Here is a 26,552-nt window from a genome sequence, read left to right as displayed (position 1 = left end):
TTTTCTATTTGTGTGTAGGTCGAATGTAAACATTACAAGTCAAAAAACAGTGCTAAAGACGAGATTTGAACCTATGATCGTAGTCTTTATGTAACTTAAAATATAATTAAATACTTAATTAAAAAAGACTTGGATATAAACGTGGATAAAATTGTGGGTATAAAATTATACAAGAATAACACTCTTACGCCTAAATCTGCACTTTAAATGTTGCGTACACTATGACTAACTGTTTGAAAGCAGTGAAATTCTTGCATTCGAATTTTGAAACTCCCTGTGTTTATTTATAACGTGCTTTCATAAAACGCACTTTTCACTCCAAGTTGCAAGTTATTTCACACTTGATCAGTTCTGTGATCTAATACGTGTACTAACCAAGTCAACTCCAAGACGGATGGCCACGTTGGAATGCAGAAATAAAAGCTTCAGGGAATCTCATGACAGGAATTGTTAAGTATTGGGTAAGCAAATTGGAAGATAATCACTCTTTTACCAATTTTTATAATTACCAAGTGGAGATTAGACGGGAGCCTTTCAGAAAAAACCGGCAGCTGCTTCAAATAAGTATGGGACGTGTGATTGTTAATAAATAGCGGTGTTTGTTCTAGAAGTAATATGACACATTGTGGTTACATCGTGAGAGAAACGTTATGCTTTTGTCTCATATTCGTAATATCAGTACTTAAGCTCCACAGATTAGTTTCCAAATTGCTTGTCAAAACAATAAAGAAAATTTAACCATTATGTTATATGTTATTTTCTATAATAGCACTTTTTTCTCTTTTTGCGGAAACGTGCGAAAATGTCCTAAATCAATTATTTTTCAAGCCGCGGTGCGCGCGATTCCGCTGTGAGCTTGGTCTTACAGCTGTGTAATCTTTGTAATAATGTTTCTGTGAGTGTTATTCCTTGGTATATAACGGCTTATTGTCATGGAATTTATTAATCCAGGTACAATAGTGGCAATAAAAACCGGACCGATCCTTGTAGCTGATTTCAGAACCTTGTTCACTCCAGAGAACGATAGACTGGTAGCTAAGACTTTCGTAGTTCGAATCCTGCCTGGGAAGGAATTTTTTTTTTTTGTTCCTTAATCAAATTTATTCCCAATACTTTTCGATTGCAGCGATATTTTACTACTTAATTAACTTATTATTCCCAGAATATGAATTTTACTAGCAATCGAAAAGTATTGGGAATAAATTTGAATAAGGAACAAAAACAAGTTTCCTTCCCAGGCAGGATTCGAACCACGAAAGTCTTAGTTACCAGTCTATCGTGCTCTGGAGTGAACAAGGCTCTGAAATCAGCTACAAGGGTCGGTCCGGTTTTTTTGCCACTACTGTACATTCTTTAGAATAAAACACATAAATTCTTAATATTTTTATTTTACACTTATCACAAGGGTATCTTCTTTTAAAATTTGCATACTTCAATTTTCAAAATAATTTTCAAGCCTTGACGAGAAATACCATAAAGAATCTGATACAGAATCAAGAGAATTTATGTATTTCATAAAGTATTATTGTTGTCGCGATTCTGGTCTTTTTCGTTACGCAAACGTGCACAATTATTAACTAAAACTAACTCAGTCGCACGGTACTCCGTGATATGGAAACTGTTCGTCGTTTTGTTGAGGAGTAAGAAAGATACGCGCAATGCTGAAGTGTTTAATTATGTCGTAACTGTATTAGGTTTCGAAAATTTATTGTCAACATGAAATCGAACTTAAAATTAAATTTTGCATAGGTGCAAACTGTTTTAAAGAATATCAAGCGTCGCATGGGTGCGAATTAACGGGGGGAGATAGGGGGGGGGGATTTTCCCCTGTTGGAAAGTTATCCCCCTGCCAGGGATAATTTTTATACGCCTCCTCACAAAATATAATTGTTTTATTTCGAGTATACTTTATAAAGTACAGTATAAAGTAAGCAAAGAAAATAATATTGATCTATTATCATCACCGGCAGGCTGAAAACAATCAATAACTTAGCAATTACACATCTTATCTTAAGCCTGCTCATGGATATAATTATTATGATCAAGATGCAAGACAAGCAACTCAGTGCGACCAAGCGTTGAGCCGTATCGAATGAGGATAATAATAATGTTATGTATGATATTCTTTATCTAGGATTCTATCCCCCCCCTCTTTAGAAATCTTAATTCGCACCCTGAGCATCGCAGTGTGAAAATTTTCAATTCTAGCTAATAAAAATCGATTTTTGAACTACAATAATTATCTCGGACAAAAACTAATGTTAATAAAACGATAAAATATCGCCACCTTTCGTGTGATATCTGCCATCAAACTGTGAACTCTGCGGAAGTCTGAAATTTATCTTTTATGATGTCTGCTAGTCGATTTCAGTGTGTATCAGAAGAAATGTATTAAACTGCGTGTCTGTTATATTTTGTTTCTGTTGCTCCAAGATATTTGAATTTTTCCACATCTTCGAAGGATAAAGCTTACTACTACACTTACCAATACTAACTACTATGTCTATTTTTTATTGGGTTATTTTACGACGCTGTATCAACATCTAGGTTATTTAAGTGATAATGTCGGTGAAATGAGTCCGGGGTCCAGCACCGAAAGTTACCTAGCATTTGCTCCTATTGGGTTGAGGGAAACCCCCGGAAAAAACCTCAACCAGGTAACTTGCCCCGACCGGGATTCGAACCCGGGCCACCTGGTTTCGCAGCCAGACGCGCTGACCGTTACTCCACAGGTGTGGACGCTATGTCTATTACTGAGCATACGATTACTGCTACTATTATTATTAGATTACTACTATTACTATTAATACTATTACTACTGATTATACTAAAAGTAATATTACAACGATTACTACTACTGCTATTACTACACTTTCCGCAAAGCTTCATTTCTTTTTTCATGCTGCGAGTGATATTATTTATTGTTTATTTCCTTGATCTGGCATTCAGAAGCATATTATTATTATTATTATTATTATTATTATTATTATTATTATTATTATTATTATTATTATTATTATTATTATTGTCTTTATTTAATCTGGGTGAGTTAAGGCCGTAAGGCCTTCTCTTACACTCAACCAGGATTAAAACTTGATTACATAGTTGAACATACAACTGGATCGGATTTAAGTAATTACATACTGATGCCATTTAGGTACATAATGAGATCAAAAGAGGTAGTTAAATAAAAACTTATCTTATAAAATAAAAATAAACATAGTGGAATGCATATTAATGTTGTTAGAATCAGATATGAATCACACAAAAACAGAAGCCGATAATTCAATAAAAAAATGTTCGAAGTAAAAATAAAAATACACATATTGGAATACATATTAGTATTAGATTACAAGTAAGTAGGATTCACATAATTAAACCAGAAACCGACAATCTAATAAAATGTACACAATAAAAAATAATACTAACAATAAAAAAATAATAAAAAAACAACACAGTGGGATACATATTGGTGTTAATGATAAATAAACACGATTTACATGATTACACAATAAAGATAAGAAACAAAAAATAAAAATAAATACAGTAGAATACACTGCATTAAATATTTGCAACACGTTAGGTCTGGCAACTCATCATAATATGAATCGATGTATAAATATTATCTTTGTTTCCTGGATTGTATATATAAAATGTACGATCAGCCTCATGGGCTAGTGGTCAGATCTTCTCACTACAGTTCCTGAGATCCCGGGTTCGATTCCCGGTTCGTCCATGGTCTGGAAATTAGGTTAGGTTTAGGTTTAAGACCTCTTCTGGCACTTCATAATCATAATATCATCGGGGCAACGCCCCAACCTCAGAAGTGGATTACAAATAAGCCATTGCCATGAGAGATCAGAAATGTTAAATGACAACCTAGTGGGATTGGGTGGGGGGGAGGAGGTATTGTTAATAATCTCAAAGAAGTAAAATATTTGGCTTCTTTTGCCTTACAGTGGAAGAAGCGATGATTGCAGATATTTTTTATTTTATTTTAGTGGGATATTTTACGACGCTGTTTCAACATCTCAGGTTATTTAGCATCTGAATGAAATGGTGATAATGCCGGTGAAATGAGTCCGGGCTCCAGCACCGATAGTTACCCAGCATTTGCTCATATTGGGTTGAGGGAAAACCCCGGAAAAAACCTCAACCAGGTAACTTGTCCCCACCGGGATTCGAACCCGGGCCACCTGGTTTCGCGGCCAGACGCGCTAACAGTTACGCACCAGGTGTGGACAATTGCAAAGATAACGAGGTTGTTTCCAAATAATCCTCTGGTTATAGGAGTGATAGTAAATTATGATAAAGATATGGAATGACGACGGAAATCTGTTGGGATTATTTCCCTCGGCGTAGTTTTTGTCCAGCATAGTGCAGCCAGTCTTCGGCGTGAAGAGCCATTGAGTTAACGCTGCAGTTATCAGTTCTTGAAAGTAATGGATATCTCCTCCAGTGTAATGGGTGGCTGAAACTCAGCGCCTGTCTGAATTTCCCACACAGAAGTAAGTAGTCGGACAACATAGCAACTCTTTGAATTGATCGACCATGATAACGACAGAGGACGGGGCAACTGCATGAGAAAACGTCTGCACAGCGACGATTGCTATGGGCGCTAGCGAAAGGAGAAATTTTTCTCGTCCTAAATGTATCGTACTAATTTCAATACCAATAATTCAGATACAAGTTAGTGTCGCTTAAATATTTATCTGTGGGAACGCAACTAGATCCGACATTTAGGAACAGTTTAACGATTAATCGTCTCGTTGTTGTTTGTTTATAATAATAATCATTGACACTACAGCCATTTAAGGGCCCAGACCGACCAGCCGGCTGTTGGCCTCACGTTCACATGCCGAAGCAGAAGTGGACGATCATCCAATCAGAATGGAGGTATCGTGTGGTTAACACGATGATCCCCCCAGCCGTTATAGTTGCTTTTGTAACCGATTTCGCTACCTGGATACCTGCCACGACGGACAGCCGATCCGACGCAAGGAAAACACTGTAGGTGCCCTGTTTTTTTTGACAAGGAAGTGACAGAGGATAATATGAAGAATCTTTATGGAACGAGAAGAAAAAATCTACATGCTAATAGCTTTATATGCTCCATATCTTTATGTTGAAGAGGTAGCTGATGAAAACTATGCGGAATGTATAGCTAGCCAGGAGGGAACGAGGAGAACAAGGGGAATAGAAAATAAACGAGCGTAACACAAGGAGAATGTGGTGAATATCAGAACAAGGAACTTTCTTCTTCTTTTTCTTCTTCTAAGTGACGGGTTGTAGACTATAATACTAAGGCACAAATGGTCCATCGTGCACCCCATAAACTGGAAATCAACCCAGAAGACCGCAATACGATACCAGCCTTGCAATGCTACTGGATTTAATTTCTTGAAATTCTTCCTGTGTCCCGACATAACGTTGCTTGATTTGGCTTAGACCTGGACAATCCAGTAAATTGCGAGTTGATGACTCAATCAGCATCCGACATTTCCTATAAATTGACTTATCACTAAGACCTAATATATGTACTGTACATAGTACTTATGGCTTTTAAGGAACCCGGAGGTTCAATGCCTCCCTCACATAAGCCCGCCATTGGTCCCTATTCTGAGCAAGATTAATCCAGTCTCTATCATCATATCCCACCTCCCTCAAATCCATTTTAATATTATCTTCCCATCTACGTCTCGGCCTCCCCCAAAGGTCTTTTGCCCTCCCAGCTAACACTCTATATGCATTTCTGGATTCGCTCATACGTGCTACATGCCCATCTCTAACGTCTGGATTTAATGTTCCTAATTATGTCAGGTGAAGAATACAATGTGTGCAGTTCTGTGTTGTGTAACTTTCTCCATTCTCCTGTAACTTCATTCCTCTTAGTCCCAAATATATTCCTAAGCACCTTATTCTCAAACACCCTTAACCTCTGTTCCTCTCTCAAAGTGAGAGTCCAAGTTTCACAATCTTATAGAGCAACCGGTAATATAACTGTTATATAAATTCTAACTTTCAGGTTTTTTGACAGCAGAATGGATGATAAAAGCTTCTCAACCGAATAATAAGACATTTTCCATATTTATTCTGCGTTTAATTTCCTCCCTAGTATCATTTATATTTGTTACTGTTGCGCCCAGGTTTTTGAATTTTTCCACCTCTTCAAAGGATAAATTTCTAGTTTTTATATTTACATTTCGTACAATATTCTGGGCACGAGACATAATTATATACTTTGTCCTTTCGGGATTTACTTCCAAACCTATCTCTTTACTTTCTTCAAGTAAAATTCTCGTATATTTGCTAATCGTTTGCGGATTTTCTCCTAACATATTCACGTCATCGGCATAGACAAGCAGCTGATGTAACCCGTTCAACTCTAAACCCTCTCTGTTATCCTGGACTTTTCTAATGGCATACTCTAGAGCAAAATTAAAAAGTAAAGGTGACAGTGCATCTCCTTGCTTTAGCACGCAGTGAGTTGGAAAACCATCTGACAGAAACTGACCTATACGGACTCTGCTGTAAGTTTCACTGAGACATATTTTAATTAATCGAACTAGTTTCTTGGGAATTCCAAATCCAATAAGAATATCATATAAAACGTCTCTCTTAACCGAGTCATATGCCTTTTTGAAATATATGAATAACTGATGTAAGTTACTGTACTCTTATACTCCCATTTTTTCTCCATTATCTGTCGAATACAAAATATCTGATCTATAGTTGATCTATTATGCCTAAAATCACACTGATGATCCCCAATAATTTCATCTACGTATGGAGTTAATCTTCTAAAAAGAATATTGGACAAAATTTTGTACGACGTCAATAAAGACAATGTCCGGTCGAAAGCCCAGTTACTCAACTTAAAATTGTCCTTTCCATAGCCAGACGATGTTTAGTTGAGTCAGGTTTTAGTTCCCTAATAAGGAGTTTAACCTGTCTCATGGCTGATGTAGAAGTCCAGGTTCGTATTCGGTCTTTCATCAGGTTCTTCTTTAGAGTCTGTTTGATTACATATAGGGTTCTGGACCATAGCATTTCATGAAAGCACCATGCTTGGCCAGTAGGCCAGCTTGTTCATTGCCATACATTCCACTATGTTCCGGAACCCAGGTGAGTTGTACCTTATTTCTTCTGGATAAGGTTCTGCAGAAGAATAGACATGCAAGGAGAACAAAGGGAAGAAAAGAACAAGAGCAATAAAAGCATGAGAAGGAAAAGACAAATAGAACGACGGAAATACAAGCAGAACGAGGCGAATACAAGGTGAACGAGGGGAATAAAGGAGTACTACGAGAATAAAAGGAATGCAAAGAGAACGAGGGAAATGGTCTACAAAGAGTACGAAAGGAATGCGTTAAGAAAGCGGGGGATGCAATGAAAACAAAGTGAATACAGGAAAACGAGATGAAAATATAGAGAACGAGGGGAATACAAGGGGAATAGGGATATTGCATTTTTATGTGAGATCATTTCCCAAGTTATGCCACCCATACCAGAGGAGAACACAGATATAAAGACAAAGTTCTACCTCACAGGCATGGATTAGCCAATTTGAAATAAAATTCCGCCATCACTGGAATTGAAACCGTGGTTATCATGAGCCAACTGAGCTAGCAAGACGACTTCACTGGGATTGTCACATTGTCGTTGATCCGCTACGGATAGATATCCACAAGCTAGGGATGAAGTGAGAGAGAGCAATGCGGTTGGATATTGAGCTCTATAGTCTTCACCATAGTATTTTTCTAATGATATATTTTTTTTTAATTTCGAATAAAATCTCTATATGTGTTTCATATAGTCTCAAATAATCTGCGAATCCACGCTCGAATGCAGCCTCGGATCAGTAAACAAACGCGCTACCGCCTGAGCTACACCGGTTGCTAATGTAGTTATTTTATAGTAGGAATAATGACTCATTACAGTCCAGGCAATTTAAGTGGTTCACCTGTTGTATTATTTTATTACCGGTTGTAATTTTTTCTGCCTTCTCTTGTACTTTGAAATGATAACTTGATTATTTCACACTATTACTTTTACTTATTTACTTTTCTATATTTCCAGTTGTGGTTGCTAGAAGGAACACTGGGACATCATGCCGCTTTCCGTGATGTTTTTCGATTCAATGAGTAAGGTAAGCGCATGCCCTCACTATGCACGAGATGCCATTTTAAATTCTAGTGTTTTTATCTGACATTTTGATTGTTAATGACTGACCAAACTCCATGAGCTATCACTGTAACATGCTGTATTCAATGTGCGCCAAAACTATTAGTGCTAAAAATAGATATTGCGCTTCTACATATGTAACTAGTAATCTATAAACTGCAGTTATTAAATAAGAAAATCGCGTTAATTAAATATCTTTGTAAAACAAAATTCTATCTTCACTAACGCCTTTTTGATGAAGGATGGGTGGAACGGAGAAAAATTCTCTCCGACACCGGGATTTGAACCCGGGTTTTCAGCTCTACGTGCTGACGCTCTATCCACTAAGCCACACCGGATTCCCATTCCGATGCCGGATTGAATCCTCTCAGTTTAAGTTCCAGCTCTTAGGTTCCCTCTAGTGGCCAACCCTCATGCACTGCGTCACAGATGTGTGACAGTGGCACAATGTCCAACTCATTAATGTGCAGAGATGCACTCATGACGCAGAATTTCTGCATGGAAATATCATCTATACTTCGGTACATCGTAATATATAATATATATAACGCCTTTTTGTTTATAAAAAAACATGTTCCATTGTTTTATATGCTACATTCATAACGTTCACATACATTCTCAAACATATTTGCAAATAGAGGTTGATACAGGTGCTGAAAGAAAGCCGCCATCTTTTTCCCGTAATCCCATAATAATTTCTTGCTGGTGGATTCTCTATAATGATGGATACTCCATTAACATACATCTATACATAGGCATCGAGTGGTGTAAAGTCAGGTGAATGCTATTGATAAGGAAAATGTGTTACTTGGGAAATTATGTGTTCCCCGAAGTGTTCTTGGAGCAAAGCGAGAATGTTTATGGCCGTGTGCCTGTTGGCTCCAACTTGTTCGAACCATTGACTGTGACGTGCGATGTTTCTTACACGACAAAACGTTTTCGTTGACTTACTTTTAAAACGTCGTAACTGCATTTGAGGAAATTGTACAAGCAAGCTAAATAACTTCGTATTTTTATACCCCAACATAACAATTGTTATGCATTTGTTATTTGTAAAATATAGAAACATTTCCAGACTTATGATGTGTCATCAGAAGACATATTTTGAAAATATACACAGATTTCGACATTCGATAGATCCTCAAAATTGGATTTATGGGGTTTCAAAAGTAGGCAGACGATTTGCAGAAATTGCAATACAAAGCCAAAATCATCAAGATTAAGATGAATCAGATAACTTTATGCTCTGTATGTATTAGCATGCGGTGTTAAAGTCCACCATGTTGTCGGGGTAACTACTGCTGATTTCTTCCTTCGTAATCGAGTTCCATAAGTAATTTAAAATTGCGGGGAAAGAGGCGCGGTCAGAGCTCTAAACGTAAGTTCGTTTATTACAGCTTCGTAAATCGCCTTTTGATCGAGTTGATTTACTTCTTATTAGTTCGTAGAAATCAAAATGTTTATTTAACTCAAAAGAGTTTTTTCAGAGTCCATATTTACTCGTAGGTAGCTAAATCGTTTTATCGCACCCGAAAGCGGCATTTTCACCCCATTTCAACAAAATTCTGAGGTCCGTTTTCAAGATAAAATTGACAAATATACAAGAATAGGCTAATTGCTCGTTTAATAATGTTTGGTATGTTTTACTTTGTAATTTTAAGGTATTAAGATAAAGTTCTACAATGCTGCAAAAATCGATGCCAAGATTTTCATGGAAACACACGTTTTTACTGTAGGCCTACCTGATAGCTTGGAAAGTAATTATGCTTATATTGTCTCTTTGTTCTAAAATGTTCCTCGAATTTTGTTCATTTTCAATATCCAAAGAACATTCATCAGTAAACGGTGCATATAGAGTATAATAACTAATTTTATGCCATCCTAGCATTATAAACAGGTTGTTACTACATCCAATATCGTGACAGAAGGTAACATATCATTTATTTCCAATCTCTAACAATTTTGTATCACTTTTGTAATATCACATAAAACAGTTCTTTGTTTGAGCCGTTCAGAGCAGAAGTGGTGTAAGTCAGAAATGGGTAATAAGGGTTAGAGTAAACATTCTGTAAAATACAGCGCAAAGTAACAATTAATATTCAATTTATTTAAACTATTAGTAATAAGTGGATAGCACGAAGGACATATTAATTGCTACTTTGCGCTATATTTTACAGAATATTTACTTTAAACCTCATTACCCAATTTTGACTTACATCATTTCTGCTCTGAACGGCTAATTTGTGACATAACCTGCAAGGTCAACCATTTCTCTTTATTCAATGTCAATCCTAAGCGCAACTAATCGATAAAACCATAATGAAGACTCTGTCAACTATGGATCCCGAATGTCTTTCATAATTTCTTTCCTACAATTTATAATGCTAAGATGCCATCGTTCGTGCGACAAACATTCACTCGTCATAATCATCAATTTGTTGCATAAGTAACTATTAAAGGTTCATGGACTTTCATTCGCAATTAATCACTAAATGGCGATCTATATTGTGAAACAACAGACGATTTTCTTCGTTGTTTTGGTGTAGGTAGACCTAAATATCGTTTGTATTCTATCCAGAAAATTAAAGTTTTCTCTCCTTACTTGAATGCACAGTACTATGCCTTTCAAACATAACAGTTCCACAAAATAAACTATATACAGTAACATCTTTCACAACGTGATAAAAGAACTAAATTGTTTCAAAACAGGAAAAATATAACGAGAAGACGTGTTGCTTAAACGACAACCATTTCTTTACTTGTAACGTCTATATTCGATCTACACTGTTATAATAAGCGAAAGGATTTTATGGAACGTAAATTCGGTCGTCATGGAAATGCTTATGTCATATCGAACAATGTGAAAGAGTCCATTCCTAAGGGGTATATGTATATATAGACACATATATATATACACATATATGTATAATAATATATGTACTATATATAACCTACTTCAAAGAGTTTATTTTAGTCCATAAGGGAGTTACATTTGAAATAGTATTAAAAAAAAGAATGTTAATCAGTTCTGCAGTACTTTGATATGAACGTGAAATAGAAGCGTGCACAATAGACTACATATGAACTATGTAAAATCCGTTACTTACATACACATGGGTAGGCCAAAATAAATAATATTTGCGGGATATTCTCATGTCCTTATATAAAGTATCCCAGTTAAATTTTAATTGTCTGGGTTCAAAAACAGTTCTTTATTTGTCCTTTTAATAATAATAATAATAATAATAATAATAATAATAATAATAATAATAATAATGATAATAATTTTTAATAATAAGTTTGTAATAACATAATAATAATTTTACAATAATATAATAATAATAATAATAATAATAATAATAATTTTTATTGCTAAAATAAAGTTACATATTGTTTATATATATATTTATTTATGTATACATAAATATATATATATGTATACATAAATCACTCTAGTACCTACAGAAAGAGGTACTAGTGTGCTCAGGGGACATTCCACGAAATTTTAAAATAATTATTTAATTAATGAACAAAAAATAAAAAAAATAAAGATAGAAAAAGAAATATTACAATAAATAATTTAAACTTTATATTGCCTGTCTAAAGAATATAATTTTTAATTGTTTTTTTTTTTTAAATAAGGAGCATTAGCAAATTGAATGGTTGGTAATTTAGCTGTTACCTTGTTATAGACCCTAGGACCGGAGTTGCTACTATGATTATAAGCTACAATCGTGGTACATTTAGGTTCTGTCAAGCACATGTTGTCTGATCTTTTAGTTTTATATTTATGTGAATACAATTTAAATATATTTCTGTTTTTATGTACGAAATTCATTAAGATATTATTTTAAATTTGGTGGATATTAAGTACTTTAAATTCAGAATACAACAGTTTTGAAGGATAATCAAGAGGGTTATTAAGACATAATTTTATTATACTTTTCTGAAGCAGTGTTTTTGGCATGAGAGAAATACTAAAAGCACAACTCCATCTTATAATAAAATATTGTAGCATAGTTTGTACTAATGTGAGGTAAATCATTCACAAAATAATACATACTTTCTATTCAATGCATTTATATTATTACTATTATTATTATTACTATTATTATTATTACTGTTATTATTATTATTATTATTATTATTATCATTAGAGAATAGATTGTTATCCATAGCTTATTTCATTCAATTTAATAGAGAAATTTAAATCTTACAGCAAATTGTATTTATTTTTCTTAATTCCAGATTCTGTTTCTTATATAGACGTTACATGCAACAATAGAAATTTTCTTCAAGTCCTTTTTATTATTTTATTTTCATGTTTACAGAAACAAAAGTCCTATATCAAACATTATTCGTTACTTAAATTTTCGTGAAATCAGGAGGAAGTAGAGGTCGAGTATTCAGAAAAGATTTAACTTCCAACCCTAAATATAATTTAACCAACAAAGTACATATTTTTAATAAAAAGATTACCTTAAAATGCAAAAAGTTTAGATACTCTCGTCTTCCAAAAATTTAGCCAGGAGCCCCCACTGCATAAATTAACTTCGGAAGGAAAGTGAAGGTAAGAGACTTATGTCGTAGATTTATGATGTCCCAAAATTAGAGAACTCTAGAAAAACATTCCGTTTCTTGTTCATGTCAAATGTCAATTATGGAGATAAAATTTATCATCCCCTCTATAGTTTGTCGTCTTAATTAGTGATTAGAACGAGGTTATATTATGTAAAAGGGGTTTCATATGATTTTTATTATTTAACGAGCTATGTCTTTTTTTTAAATTTGATTAAATGAGAAATAAACCGTTCCTTATTAATTTGGTTACATTTAATTTTTCAGTTAAAACTCTTAAATATATAAACGAGGAAACCTTGTACCAATTGTCGGCAAAGATTGTCAGAAAAATACAGCCCGCAATACACAGCAAAGGGGAATGTAGGAGAGGGAGGGTACCCAAACTGTTTAACATTGACTGAACAAGTTATGACTAAGGGACGGAGAACATGCCTTACCCTTCCGCTCTGCTTGTGTAGTAAGGGGCTGTCTCGCGAGTCACGAAATGCCGAACACTGCCCTATAATAATTCTATTTATTATTAATCGGTTATTTATTGACATGTCAACTGCACAGTTACCTAAAATCGACGAAATTGGTCATAAGGAGCAGCTATTTGGCGAGATGAGTCGGAGAATGCGCCATTGTGCTACCTGACATTTGCCTTACAGTTGAAAAAAAGTCTCGGAAAAGACGCAATCAGATAATCAGCCTAATCGGGATACGAACTTGACTCAAAGTGCAGCTTCGGAGTAGGAATCCAGCTCATTACCACTAGACAACACTGGAGAATTTTTCATTTTTTAGGAATTAAAAAGTGTAATAATATTTCTTGTTTTGTTTCTTAATTATACGTCATGCTAGGTGTTTTAACTGTATTTATAGAACTGAAATTACGAAATACTTCACAAGGAAGTGATTACTTCCCTAACGAGTTATTGGGAGTCATTATCCAGTTTTCACGCTTGGGAACCGAGAGGGATGGAACGGCTTGTGGACGGCAGCCGCTGGTGGTCAGTGCAGAGTTCGTTAACCAAGAATCGCGCGGCGCTCGCCCCCGACTTTGAGGTAATTTGTGGGTCACACTTTTTGGAAAGCTCGTTTCCGCATAGTCGCCCTTCAGGTTCTGTTGGATCGTGTTATAGCTGACTGAGCCCGCTGCTGCCGCTGTGATATGTCGTTCCTGACAGGACTGGAAAGGCATCTGGTAAATCATTAAACACGCCTCATATTCCCACGGTCATGCGAAAATATATATATCGCTCTTTCTTTCGACGTAATATTTAAAGGACACGTATCTTATACATAAAGTGCCTAAATGGCTTCACATTAGAAAACGGCAGCGAGAAAGTCCTGGTCCCCTGACTGGATGTAATTTATAAACCAATCAGGATCCATTTGCTTCATTTCCGCAACGCTTTTACTTCATCATTTTATGTCGTGCTTCAGTTTTTGTTCGTCCTTCGTCAAATAAACAGTTAACTTCATATCAGTTAGTGGTTTACTTTTCCTTGTGCAATCTGTATCTTCAATGTGGATCTAATTCTAAAAATCATCATGATTTTCACCGTTTGGCTATCGGATCTCTGCATTCTAAAAGGAAACTTGGAGAAATTTGAACGATGTCATACTCGTATCAGGTAAAGTCGTCAAATGTTATTAAGAAATCTCCAGAAAATGGACCATAATATTTATAAATAGGCTATGTATTATCAGTGCCCTAACAAGTCGTCCATCTCAGTTTTTGTTCGGTGATCGTCAAAAGTTTACCAAACATTAATTTTATTCATCCTTTTGTCATAGACTCTGTGATACCAGAAATAAAGAAATTTGATATTGTTTTTAAGGCTTTGTTCGTCCTTCGTTATAAACTCTGTGCTACTAGCGACATAGAACTTTAGCTCCTCTCTCAACTTTTATTCTTCCTATGTTAACATTAATAATATAATTTTATGCCCTGAATCAAGTTTGCTATTCTTGGACATAAACTATGTGTTAAAAGTAAAATATTTACATACTATCCCTGATTTATTCATTATTTGTTATGGATTATGCGTCACTTGTAATAATAAAACTTTGCCCTATTTAATTTCTATCCGAACTTCACCATAGTTTCTATATCAGTAAAAATTAAATTTTATGCTATAGTACTCATATTAGACCTATTTCATCCTTCGTCATACTTTCTGGTCGTTCATTTGCCTTAGACTACGAAGGATAATGAAAATTGTAGTTCGTTTTTGGATTTAGTTTCTGAGCTACCAATCGGAAATGTATGTCCTACCTCAATTTTTGTTCACTTTTCGTTATAGTCTCCATGTTAAAAGGAAAATACGCTTTTATGTATTGTGTCAGGTTTTGATCATATTCTGTAGCAGATTCTGTGTTATTAGTAATTTCGGAATATTATATCACGACTTATTTTAATTTCGTCATAAGATCTATGCTGCAAAAAATAATTGAAGTATAAGTAGTACTCTGTTTCCGTTTCGTTCTCTATCATATATTATAAATAGAGCCCGGAATTTTAGGTGCTAAAAGTTAATATTGTTCCTCGGTATGAAATGAAATAGAAGCCATGTCCCCACTTCTTTGACACGTCATTCTTGTCATTCAGTATTTTCCTTTTGATACCGTTAAAGGTTTCTAATCCTCTTAACCACCACTTGCAAATTAGCTCACGGTTTACAAGATTCATTACCCAGTCCTTGTGACTCTGTTGTCTATTATTACATATCGGACTCCTGTGAGCTAGGCTTAAATCCCTCCTCACGGGCACCACATCTATTCATCTACACTGTGTCATTCTTAACTTCTAGCACCTAAAATTCCGGACTCTAATTATAAACTTGCAGTAATATTGTACATCCTACCTCAGTTTCTATTCATTATAATGGACTGTGAATAGGGATGGAGGAAATAATTTAAATACCAATATATTGATATTGCAATATATCTCAAACCTAATTTCGATATTATATTGTATATAATCATCATTGACATAGTGTGTGTAAATAAACAGGCTTATGCCTATAGAAAAGAAGAAGATATATATATATATATATATATATATATATATATATATATATATTTATTGTAGAAAATATATCGATATATCGAAATGATGAACTATATATCGCTATTCAGTAGGCAAATTAATACGTAGTTACTAATGCTATTACATTTTCAAGTGTACATTTATTACAATAAACATGCTTAAATGTTAATACTTCTAAATAATTGATTAAATGGTGATCTTACTCGTGTTAATTGCGTAAGCATGTGCGACTTAATATTTCTTATTAGCATTGAAATTAACATAATAACAGTCAAAAGCATAAATGTAAAATTGTAACGATAAACAGTACATTTTCATTACCATATTATTGTACATAGTTCCTAACTTAAATCAAAATTATGGTGGAGGTAAGGTGAGCTTAAATGATACAGAGGGCAGTGAACTCTACATGGGTCAGCATTTGATACTGGAACAGGATTCATTTAATCTAATTTTATGTAGGATTCAATCCAGGACACACATATAATGTTCTTTTCTGCCCAACAACGTAATCATTTTTAAATGTAAGTAAACCGTACTTCGAATGTTATAAGTTTTAACAAACTTCACAATTAATTTGGTACATTCCTTCTATAGTAAGTTCCCATTGCAAGTTATTATTACACTTCAACATCCCAAACATCGATGATGATGATGATGATGATGATGATGATGACGATGACGATGATGATGATGACTATGATGATAGGGATAGATAATTTTATGCACTGAAAGATATAGCCTAAAAGAAAACAATGTCAGTACTAGGTTGTGCATTGAAATCCTAGACGTAAAAAAAATGTCATACCGGTATTAAATCTTTGTTTCTATTTCTATTTCAGAACATAGAAATAGTTCTGATAGCCGTTTTGAGGTCAGAAGGTTCATTTTCAGAGTGGCAGTTGCTCCTGTCTTGAAGAACATTAATTCTAAAACAGTAGGAGATAAACCTCCCGTCTCAGTCTCACGTTCTGACACGCTGCATTTTGAATATAGTACTGCATATTAAACAGTTAGAATTCGAATTCCAGTCCAGTCAATCACAGCAAAGTATTGATTGGATTGGATTGGATTGGATATTTCAAGATTTCACAATTATTATGCAGCTGTCCACCTTCATTAGCGCCATCTCTCAGGGAATTATCGGAGTTGTCTAGTGTGGATTTGGTTGATTTTGATAATGATAATAATAATAATTCTCCTAAAAAGATAAATTGTTTAGAAAACTGATATATTATGTGATATATTGAATCGAAATTTTGATACTGATATATCGAAACGAAAACATCGGCATATATCCTTCGGATATATCCTTCTCATTTTTAACTGTGAGATGTCTTTAATTATGGAATGGTCATCCTTCTACTTTTATAGAAATTTCACTACCACCAATAATGTTATTCTATGTGCTGTCTGAAGCTACGGTGGTTCTTCGTCATAGACACCGTACTACCACCACCACTAATAATAATAATAATGCAAATAATAATAATAATAATAATATAATAATAATAGTAATAATAATAATAGGCTAATAATAATAATAATAATAATAATAATAATAATAGAATTTTATGTCTTACCTCCATTTATATTTCATTCTCTGACATGGACTATGTGAAACCTGTAGGCGTAATAAAATTCTACTTACGTCCTTCGCTATAGGACTCTTCTATCACTTTTAGTTCTTCCTTCAACATAAGCTCTGTGCCACTAGTAATAATGAGATTTTATATCCTACCTCACTTCAGTTTGTTCTTCTTTATGTTGTTAACAATAAAGTATATTACGTAGTACGTAAGTTTTTCTTCATCCTTCGCCAAGTACTCAGTAAAAAATTGAGTTCTTTATCTGTATTCTCATTATCAGGGCCGGGTATTTAAGGAGATCGCGAAAATCATGACATACTAGACATACAATAGATTTTTACTAATCTTTACGAATTAAGTGATTCTGATTAATAATATGCGGATAAAACAATCGCGACAAATCGATAAGTAGAGTTCTAATAGCTAAATATGAACACAGTCTCGAATTATTACTATAGCGTCGTTATATAGCGAATTTCATATTCTGAGTTCTTTTCGGATTTTTTTTTCCACTTGAATTTGTTATATATCCAAGTAGCCTACATTACATGGTATTCCAAGTGTTCTGATTACATTAGTGGACTCAAAAGATGGAGAATTCAACATTTCACTAGGCCTAATAATTTGAAAGTGTTAATTTGAGGGCTGCAAGTTTTTTTCGTTTTTAATGAATGTGTGTTAAATATAGTCTCAATCCAACAAATATTGTCAATGGACCATACCGCACCTTTACCAGAATCCAGCGAACCTTTAATCTTAATTATTTGGAAAGTAATATTCATACTGAGTTAATACTTCAATTCCAAAAAATTGTATTTTCCAAAATTTCCATTAATCTCCACCAAGAATACAAATCAATCTCCAACAATCTCCTCCGACACCAATATTAAAAAACACAAATGATAAAATTAATCTCCATAAATACCTGAACCTGCTCATTATAGACCATCGTCTCCGTCAAACACAAAGAAAGTTCAAATCATTTAGTTAGTGGCTCATTATAACTTATATTTATTATTTTATACTCAATTTTCGTTTGTTCTTTGCCCTATACAAAAAGCAATCTTTCAATTACCAATTTCATGTATAATCGTTTTTTATATCAGGACTTGGTTTATATTAGATTTTGTCAAATCTATACTAATAATAAATCTGTAAGCGAAACTTTTCTGGTAATTTTCGCTTTTCCAAAAATAATTGGTGTTAACATATATAATTAATCGTCCTGAAACCAAAAATCGCTTTTTTAAATTTTTGTTTGCATGTCTGTCTGTCTGGATGTTTGTTACCTTTTCACGCGATAATGGCTGAACGGATTTCGATGAAAATTGGAATATAAATTAAATTCGTTGTAATTTAGATTTTAGGCTATATGGCATTCAAAATACTTTATTTGAAAGGGGGGTTATAAGGGGGCCTGAATTAAATAAACCGAAATATCTCGCTTATTATTGATTTTTTTGAAAAATGTTACATAACAAACGTTTCTTTAAAAATGATATCTGATAAGTTTTATTCCAGGCCAAATTTTGATAGGACTGATATTTAAGGAAATACAAGAGTTTTAAAATAACAATACAATACATTTCCACCGCCGCCTCAGATTATAGTGTCGTTGTTCCGTAACTTCTATGTGCAAAGTATTACATTTTTTAGTAGGAAGAAAAACAAATTTTTAATTCTATGGCAGTAGTGCATAGGAGATCGTGAATTCTTACATTTTCGAAAGAAAGAAATATAATTAAATTATATATAGTAGATTGTATTATTTGCTGCATCACTATTTAAGGTTATTTAATAGAGCAAATATCTGAAAATCGATATGTGACATAGGCGCTATTGCAGGAACGACGACGATGGCTACAATGAAATCAAAACAAATGACTCCGTCAAGGCGCCCTTGACGTTTATCAATATTAATATACAGGGAATATTTTGTGTGTTTGTATGAAGTAATGTCAGAAGCTAATTATTAACCTTCACTATTTGAAATTTGTAGTTTCTCTAGATGGATGTAATGCTACAAATGAGGACTGAGGTAAGACGAAAAGAAATCTGTGCGCACAGAAAACTTGATATTCTGTCGAAATATTGTACAACTTGATTATTGCAACTTTATTCGGTCCACATAAAATACTCTAATTTTATACACTCATTTTACCATAGAGATCACTGGAGCTGAGTTATTTTAAAAGGTGTCATGAAATGGCGTTCCTGCGCTCATAATTTACCCGTATTCGTTTCCTGTGTTTCTTAAAATAATATTTATGTAGGGTACCTCATTTTTTTATTTGCATAAACAATGATATACAACCGAGCGAGTTGGCTCAGGCGGTAGCATTTGAGACACGCATTCGGGGGTCCCGGGTTCAAACCCCGTGGCCGACCAATCTGACTGAGGTTTTTCATGATTTCTCTTAGTCATAAAGTCAAATGCCGGATTGGAAAGATACATTCCATTATTCATCACCGCCTCAATTACCAATACCAAAAATATTAATCAAAGTCTATAATCAGTTACATGAACACATGCCATCTACATCACACAATAGAAACAGAAACTCAACGAGAGTAAAAACGGCCTACTCTTATACCCACACATTCTAAACACGCGGCATGACCACAGATGTAAAGGCGTGAATAAAATAAACTTAACAAAAAAAAAAGATGCACAGTAAGGTTAACATAAAAATGATCTTCGTACACAATCAACTCTATTAATATGGAGTGATTTATTAAAGGATGCATTCAAGACTAATTTAGAAAAATGTTAAACAAATTATCATTGCACCAAATGAGTGCTCTCTGGACCATAATTATTTAAATACAATTTAAATTAAGTACCATATTAAACAATTTATTCTTCTATCAAACATGAATGTTCCCTGGACCCAATGTTCTATTTTAATTATGTAATTACCTTATATTTATTTGTAATAAGCGCAGCGGAGCGCACGGCTACAGCTAGTACATAATATATTTGAATTATTTACTTAGGTATTTCTGTATAATTGGTACATTATATATCGTATCTCACGTTTTTCATTAAATACATGAAATTTTTAAATTCTCAAAGGAATAATTATCTGTATAAATGGTAGCTCTACTTTACGTCGTATCCAGATTTATGTTTCTCTTTTGTCAAATACAAATGCAATTGAATATCTAAGTATGTTTCGGTTTTTTAAATAATTTAGTTATTGACGAATTATTTGTATGAACGCTATGATTAAAATGGAGATCATGCTTACAATATTAGGCCTATCACTGTAACGACTCTTATAGCTCCGCAGGTCATTGGAAAGTCGAGAAATCTGAAAGATATATGTTTATATGGAGAAAATAGTAATATTTTATTATTACGTTCATAGAAAATCTAGGAAGTTTAAGGCGTTGGTTTTGTAACAATGGCCTTATCACAACGTAAAACAAAACTTAATTCCGATGTAATTGCCGCCATTACAGAAGCTGACAGTCGCCTTGTTTAATAACCGTGACGTCTCTCCGGCGGTTAATTAATGCTTGAACATCGTATTCAAGCTCTATTTAAAATTATCTCAGACGATGGGATTAAAGATAGCGAACACTTTATTTCAGTGGCACTCGAAGTGCTAGAGAACCTTTAACGTTTTATTTCCTTCTTAAAGTTTCAGTGCTTTTCTGAACTCTTCTTTTTGAAGTTATGCTGTTTATGTTCCTACTTTAATTACGAGTTCAATAAACTGTCTCTTGTTGACCTGTCATTAAGCTATGAGCAGTTGAAACTAGAAATCAGAGACTTCATCACATCAAATATTTTCAATAGCCTAATTCGTAAAATAGACGAATCGCGGGCTCAGAATAACAAGGTTCTATCTGACAATTTTTAGCAAAATTGAGATTTTTGTTACATTGAATTCTACTACTTCACAGCTATCTACCATATAAATTATATGAAGAGTCCACTGCAAGAATGATGGCTGTCATGTGGAATACATTTTTCAGGAGAAGCAATTGAAAGTTTGAAATGCTTAGAGCTCAAAGCTTAACTGTGATTTTCCGATCATTACTAGACAATGACTATCAGTGTTAATGCCATATTACTCTCTATCTACATTCTATATTTCTTAAGCTATGCATTGACAGTCTTGGTTTATTTTCGACAAGAAAGTGACATCCATCATTCTTGCAGTGAACTCTTCATATGTTGATATCTCAATTATTTTGCGTCATAAAGTTAGTTTGAAAAGGTTCTTATCTGCATTGATTTTATTAACAACGAAACTTTTAAAATGCTCTCCTGTAAAATTTACTGAACACTAGATAGAACCTTGTCATTCTGAACCCTCGAAATATATTACTTGCTGTACACTTGTGTATTAAAGGTGCCCAGATGTATTTTCTATTCTTGTTAATTCTAAAGTAGTGATTTTATTGGTGTTTCCTAAAATCAATCTGACCCTTTAAATACTTTGCTAAGCTCTAAAAATTCATAAGATTTAGAAAGCTCGACAATTTTTTTCTATTGTTTGTTGATTAATAAATTATCATATTATCTGTGAAATAATTATTTCTGAATTTGTTTAAATACTTTTCATTTTCATCATCTATAAAAGTTTACGATAAATCAAATGCACCATTCCTTATTATATGCATTACTGTTCACTGAAATTGTAACACTCGTAAAACGTGGACATATTATTATGGTCTTTGTTAAAATTATAGTGACTGGCTATACGAAATTAATTGATTACAATTACAAGTCTTCAGTTCAAAAAGAAGACAAAAACACTCAGAATTTTTTGTGATCACGATGAGCTCAAAAAAAACAGCCAACGGATGTCGTGGGTATTTCTTGACGAACAATGATATTTGATACGTGTCGAATTAGTGAAAGATCTGGTGACCCTGTGGGCCAGGAAAGCGCTGGTCCTTTATATACAGTTACAAATTTCTTGTCTTATAAGGTCGAGTATTGTCCTGATGAAACATTCTGACCGAAAACGATTTGGGTTGTGATAAAATACTTTATGATACATACATTTTTATACTTATTTCGCAATTATTTCAAACTTCGGATTAACAAGAATTAATGGTGGGTGTGCTAGCATAGTGAGAAAATTTTATTTTATTGTTTTATTCATATTTTATTTCAGCGTTTAGTATAGTCACTTATGCTGTACGCTCTCGTAAATATAGATGTATGTATGTATTTATTCACACTGCAAATGGGTTTATACCCGGTGGCAGTGGTAACTAATTACACTCAATAATTACACTTAATAATAAACACAACTAATAAAAACAATAATTAATAATAATAATAATAATAATAATAGTAATAATAATAATAGTAATAATAATAGTAATAATAATAATAATAATAATAATAATAATAATAATAATAATAACAAGGAGCATCCTAAATTAAACATGGTCACTTAAAATAACATTTAAAGTAAATCTAATTTGTATCTTAACCCTAAGTTCGAACTAAGACCCACGAGTGTGACAGGTTCATACCTGCACAAGTACCTTTCGGCACTACACTTATTTCGCTGTCAACTCACTCACTGCACTAATTATACCTGATTTCACTAACACTTCTAACCATTTCGCTGTTCAAATACTTTGCACAGCCACTTCACTGACACCAACACACTTCACTTACACAATAGACTTCACTGACACTACACACTTCACTGACACAACACACTTCCTCACTGATAGAACACTTCAAATAACAAGATATCAATTACACCCTTTAAGTAGTGTGTATAATATACTACCGTCTATTAGTAAAGTCCTTAAGCCTATTTTTAAATACATTTTTGGTTATTGGTAAAGCCTTTAGTAAGTCTGCAGGTAAAGCATTCCAGTCCCTGATAGTATGATTGAGAAAAGAAAACTTTCCAGTGTCCGTCCTCTGTCTTCTTTCCCTCAATTTATATGAGTGGTCGTTCCTTGAAGAGTAATTTGGCGGCTGCAACGTATTTTTTATTTCTCTTCAGGCAGGCTCACCTCTGTATGTTTTGAACATTGCGCATAATCGAATTCGCGTTCTCCGGTCCGTGAGTGTGTCCAATTTTAATGGTGAATTATTACGTCAACAGTTGAGAGCCCATTTTTGAATTAGATAACTTTAAGGTTAAAATATAACTAAGTATTTTTCGAGTGGTAGCGTATAAAACTGTGCTTTGCTTGTGATTTCCGGCGGAGAAGAGGAAATATACCTTATTTGAATCGTGAATTACAGAAACCTCACAAGTCACAATTTTTCTCAAATTCAGTTTTTCATATGGTTGTAATATTCATACATAGCCCTGTCAAGTGGTACATAAACTCCACACGTCCAGTAGCCTATTCAGTGTATATTTCACAGTGGAAATAAGTTACAGTGAATTACAGAAAATTACACGAACACTACAAATCCAGCGCGTGTGAAATTTTTTAGAAAATAAGTCAAATTTCAGTTTGCTTTTTTTGTTTTTGTAGGAATAAAGGAATTTGAAGAATTAAATGTGCTATTCACAATATAGTCTACATTTGTAGTTCTTTATAAGATAAAAAAATCGCCCTTCTGTGACTTCTTCACCTAAAAATTTTTAAGGAGTAAAATGATAGTTACTAGTCGTAAATTGTAGAAATGTCCAGAAAATTTAGATTTTTAAAAGAAAATAGTAAAGATAAAATTTAAGTTAAAGTGTTTTAAGCACTATAAATTCTTATGCTTTAATAAAACATATAAGCACTTCATTATAAAAGATAAGTTGTTTTGTACCTCCTGGAAAATTTACTCAAATGGACATGTGGGGTTTATGCAATTCACGATTCATTTGGAACTAGGTGTGTGTTTGTGTTCGTATTTTTTCTTGTTTATTTATATGTTGCCTAAGTTGTGGTCTTGTATTTTGTTGATAGTACGACCGGATAGTTTCACCAATAATAATTACTGCCTAGTTTACATAAACATTCTCACAAAAGTGAAGACTTAGTGGGCCAATGAGGCGAATCCTTGATGTAGATGATAATGATAATGATTTGGTTATGATTCTGTGATGGGAACTCATATGATCATTACTCACGACATGATGGACATAATTGTCCCTTTTCGCCTTCTTTTAGTCGGTGTTTTTAATGTTCTTTTTCTTTCTGGGTTGTAATACTTATCTCTTTTAGCAGCTCTTGTAGTTGCAATGTTTTCAAAATTTACTGTTCTACACTTTCCTGTCGTATGACTGATGACCAAGTTTTTTCCCTGTGATTGGCTTATGAAGATTTTTTTATATTTCACAACCGTTTCTTGAAATTTGATTTCTCCAACGTTTCGGATCAACTTACGCATTCCTCTCTCAAAAGTACATTACATTTGTACTCTAAAAATAATAGGACCATTTGCTTTTCTGGTTTCGTTGTGCTTATCTCAAATCCTCTTTCCTATTGTCCACAAATTGTAATCATTAAACTAAATCAATATCGATGATCACAAATATAAACGCAGTACTTAAAGATGTACAAAAAATTTTAAGATAAACTGAATTTTCCTGTTTAAATTTCAGTTGACAGTGTCCCTTTTCCTGCAAATTAAATAAGCTAATTTATTCCTTACTAAAGTCGCACTTAACAGTATTTAAAACTTTTCCTTGAAGTCTATCAGCATGACAAGCGTGTGAAATTGTGTCGAATTTATCGCACTGCTGCTCCACGCTTTCCCTTCTAGAAGTCCCTGGAGTCGAGCAGGAAGGTTCCAAGACAAATTCTGCACGAGGTTCGGTAGAAGCGATCAGTAAGGCCTACACAAGCTCCAGCCGGAGGCAGACAGAAACAGGAGGCAGATTAAGCAGCTGTGGGAAAAGAATGAAGAACTAATAATTTGAATAAAATAATACAAATAATCAGATTTTCAAGTTTTATAAAAGTCTGCAATACAAAATATGTCACGTATTCTACATGGACCGAATTAATCAGAACATTTGCTTTGGTTTAATTATTAATAAGTAAACATTTTACTTAGGCAATGCCTCGGCTAATTTTGTTTTTACCGCCAATTTACAAGAAACTTTAGTTGCGAATAAATTTGTCTAGGTAAAATAAAAATTTCGAGTGAAATTTATTACGAATATTTGTCGATCAAAATAATAAATTAACAGTAAACATGTATCGTCGTTGTTCCTGCAATAACTCCTATGTGCAAAGTATACAATTTTTCAGTAGGAAGAAAAAGAAAAAACACATTTATTCATCCTATAAACAGAAGCTTCCTTTGTTCTTAATAAATAATGAGAAAGTAAAAAATTTGGAAACAGTAATTAATTTATTAAAATATTTCACTTCGGCAGCATGGATATTTAAAAATATCGAAAAGGGTTATCGACAGTGAGAAAGGAATAGGCAGTTCATTGGTTAACGCTACATCTCTCTGTTACTTTCTACGCTGCATAGTCATCAACTGAAAATATCTCTGACTCTACTTCTTCTGTAAAAGGATTTATTTACCATTTCTCAGCTGCGAATTGTCCTTGTAATTAGCGATACTTGAATGTGGGAAACATCTGATACTCAAAAAGACATGACGAAAGACACAGGTACGCTTTCAAGTGTTAAATAAACATGGTTTAATAGTCATAATGCAATTCACTCTTTAAATGTCCAACTTGAGAAAGAATCCAACCAATAATCTTACTTGCCTCCATCTTTCAAGTTCTCGGCCATCTAGTGAGTATCTTGCCTTCCAATAGTTAACAATATTACGACGAGAAGTTCGGTCGTAGGCGGCGGATTTTGAAGCAATGGTAAAATCCTTTGAAGTAGTAAGGAAATTGTTTGTACATTTATGATAATTATGTGATTTGTTTTTTTCCCTTCTTGAATTTCTTTCTGCTCTCCGACTGAAGTCCATTTCAGTAGGCAATAGTTTTTAATGTTCAAGATTCTGTCTCGTATAACATAACACTTTGTACCAATAATTTATAAATGAGGGTTTTCTTTTTATATAAAATGTTCCTACTCGAAAGAATTGTCCTCAACATGCCTATTATACTTCTTCCTTCACTTATTTTTCCCCAAAAACTTCTAAAATTGACGTCAAATATTTAAATTTATTGACCATTTTAATTTCTTCTTTTCAGTCTATAGCATTTCAACTTCCATCTTCAAGGTTAGATATTCGGTTTTCTTATAAT

At 33.7% G+C, this 26,552-nt stretch overlaps 1 protein-coding gene across 1 annotated transcript in view; it reads left to right on the top strand.

Annotated features, from left to right (window-relative positions):
- sv (paired box protein shaven) overlaps positions 1-26,552 on the top strand; it is a 1,022,136-nt gene that overhangs the window by 170,509 nt on the left and 825,075 nt on the right. Inside the window, exon 2 of the mRNA XM_069841828.1 lies at positions 8,080-8,149. The gene's annotated coding sequence lies outside the window, so the exon portion shown is untranslated. The remainder of the gene's footprint in view (positions 1-8,079; positions 8,150-26,552) is intronic.

This window comes from Periplaneta americana, chromosome 12 (assembly GCF_040183065.1).
Source record: "Periplaneta americana isolate PAMFEO1 chromosome 12, P.americana_PAMFEO1_priV1, whole genome shotgun sequence".
NCBI lineage: Eukaryota > Metazoa > Arthropoda > Insecta > Blattodea > Blattidae > Periplaneta > Periplaneta americana.
The sequence above is the reverse complement of the archived record's forward strand: the minus strand, read 5'-3'. Positions and strand labels throughout refer to the sequence as shown.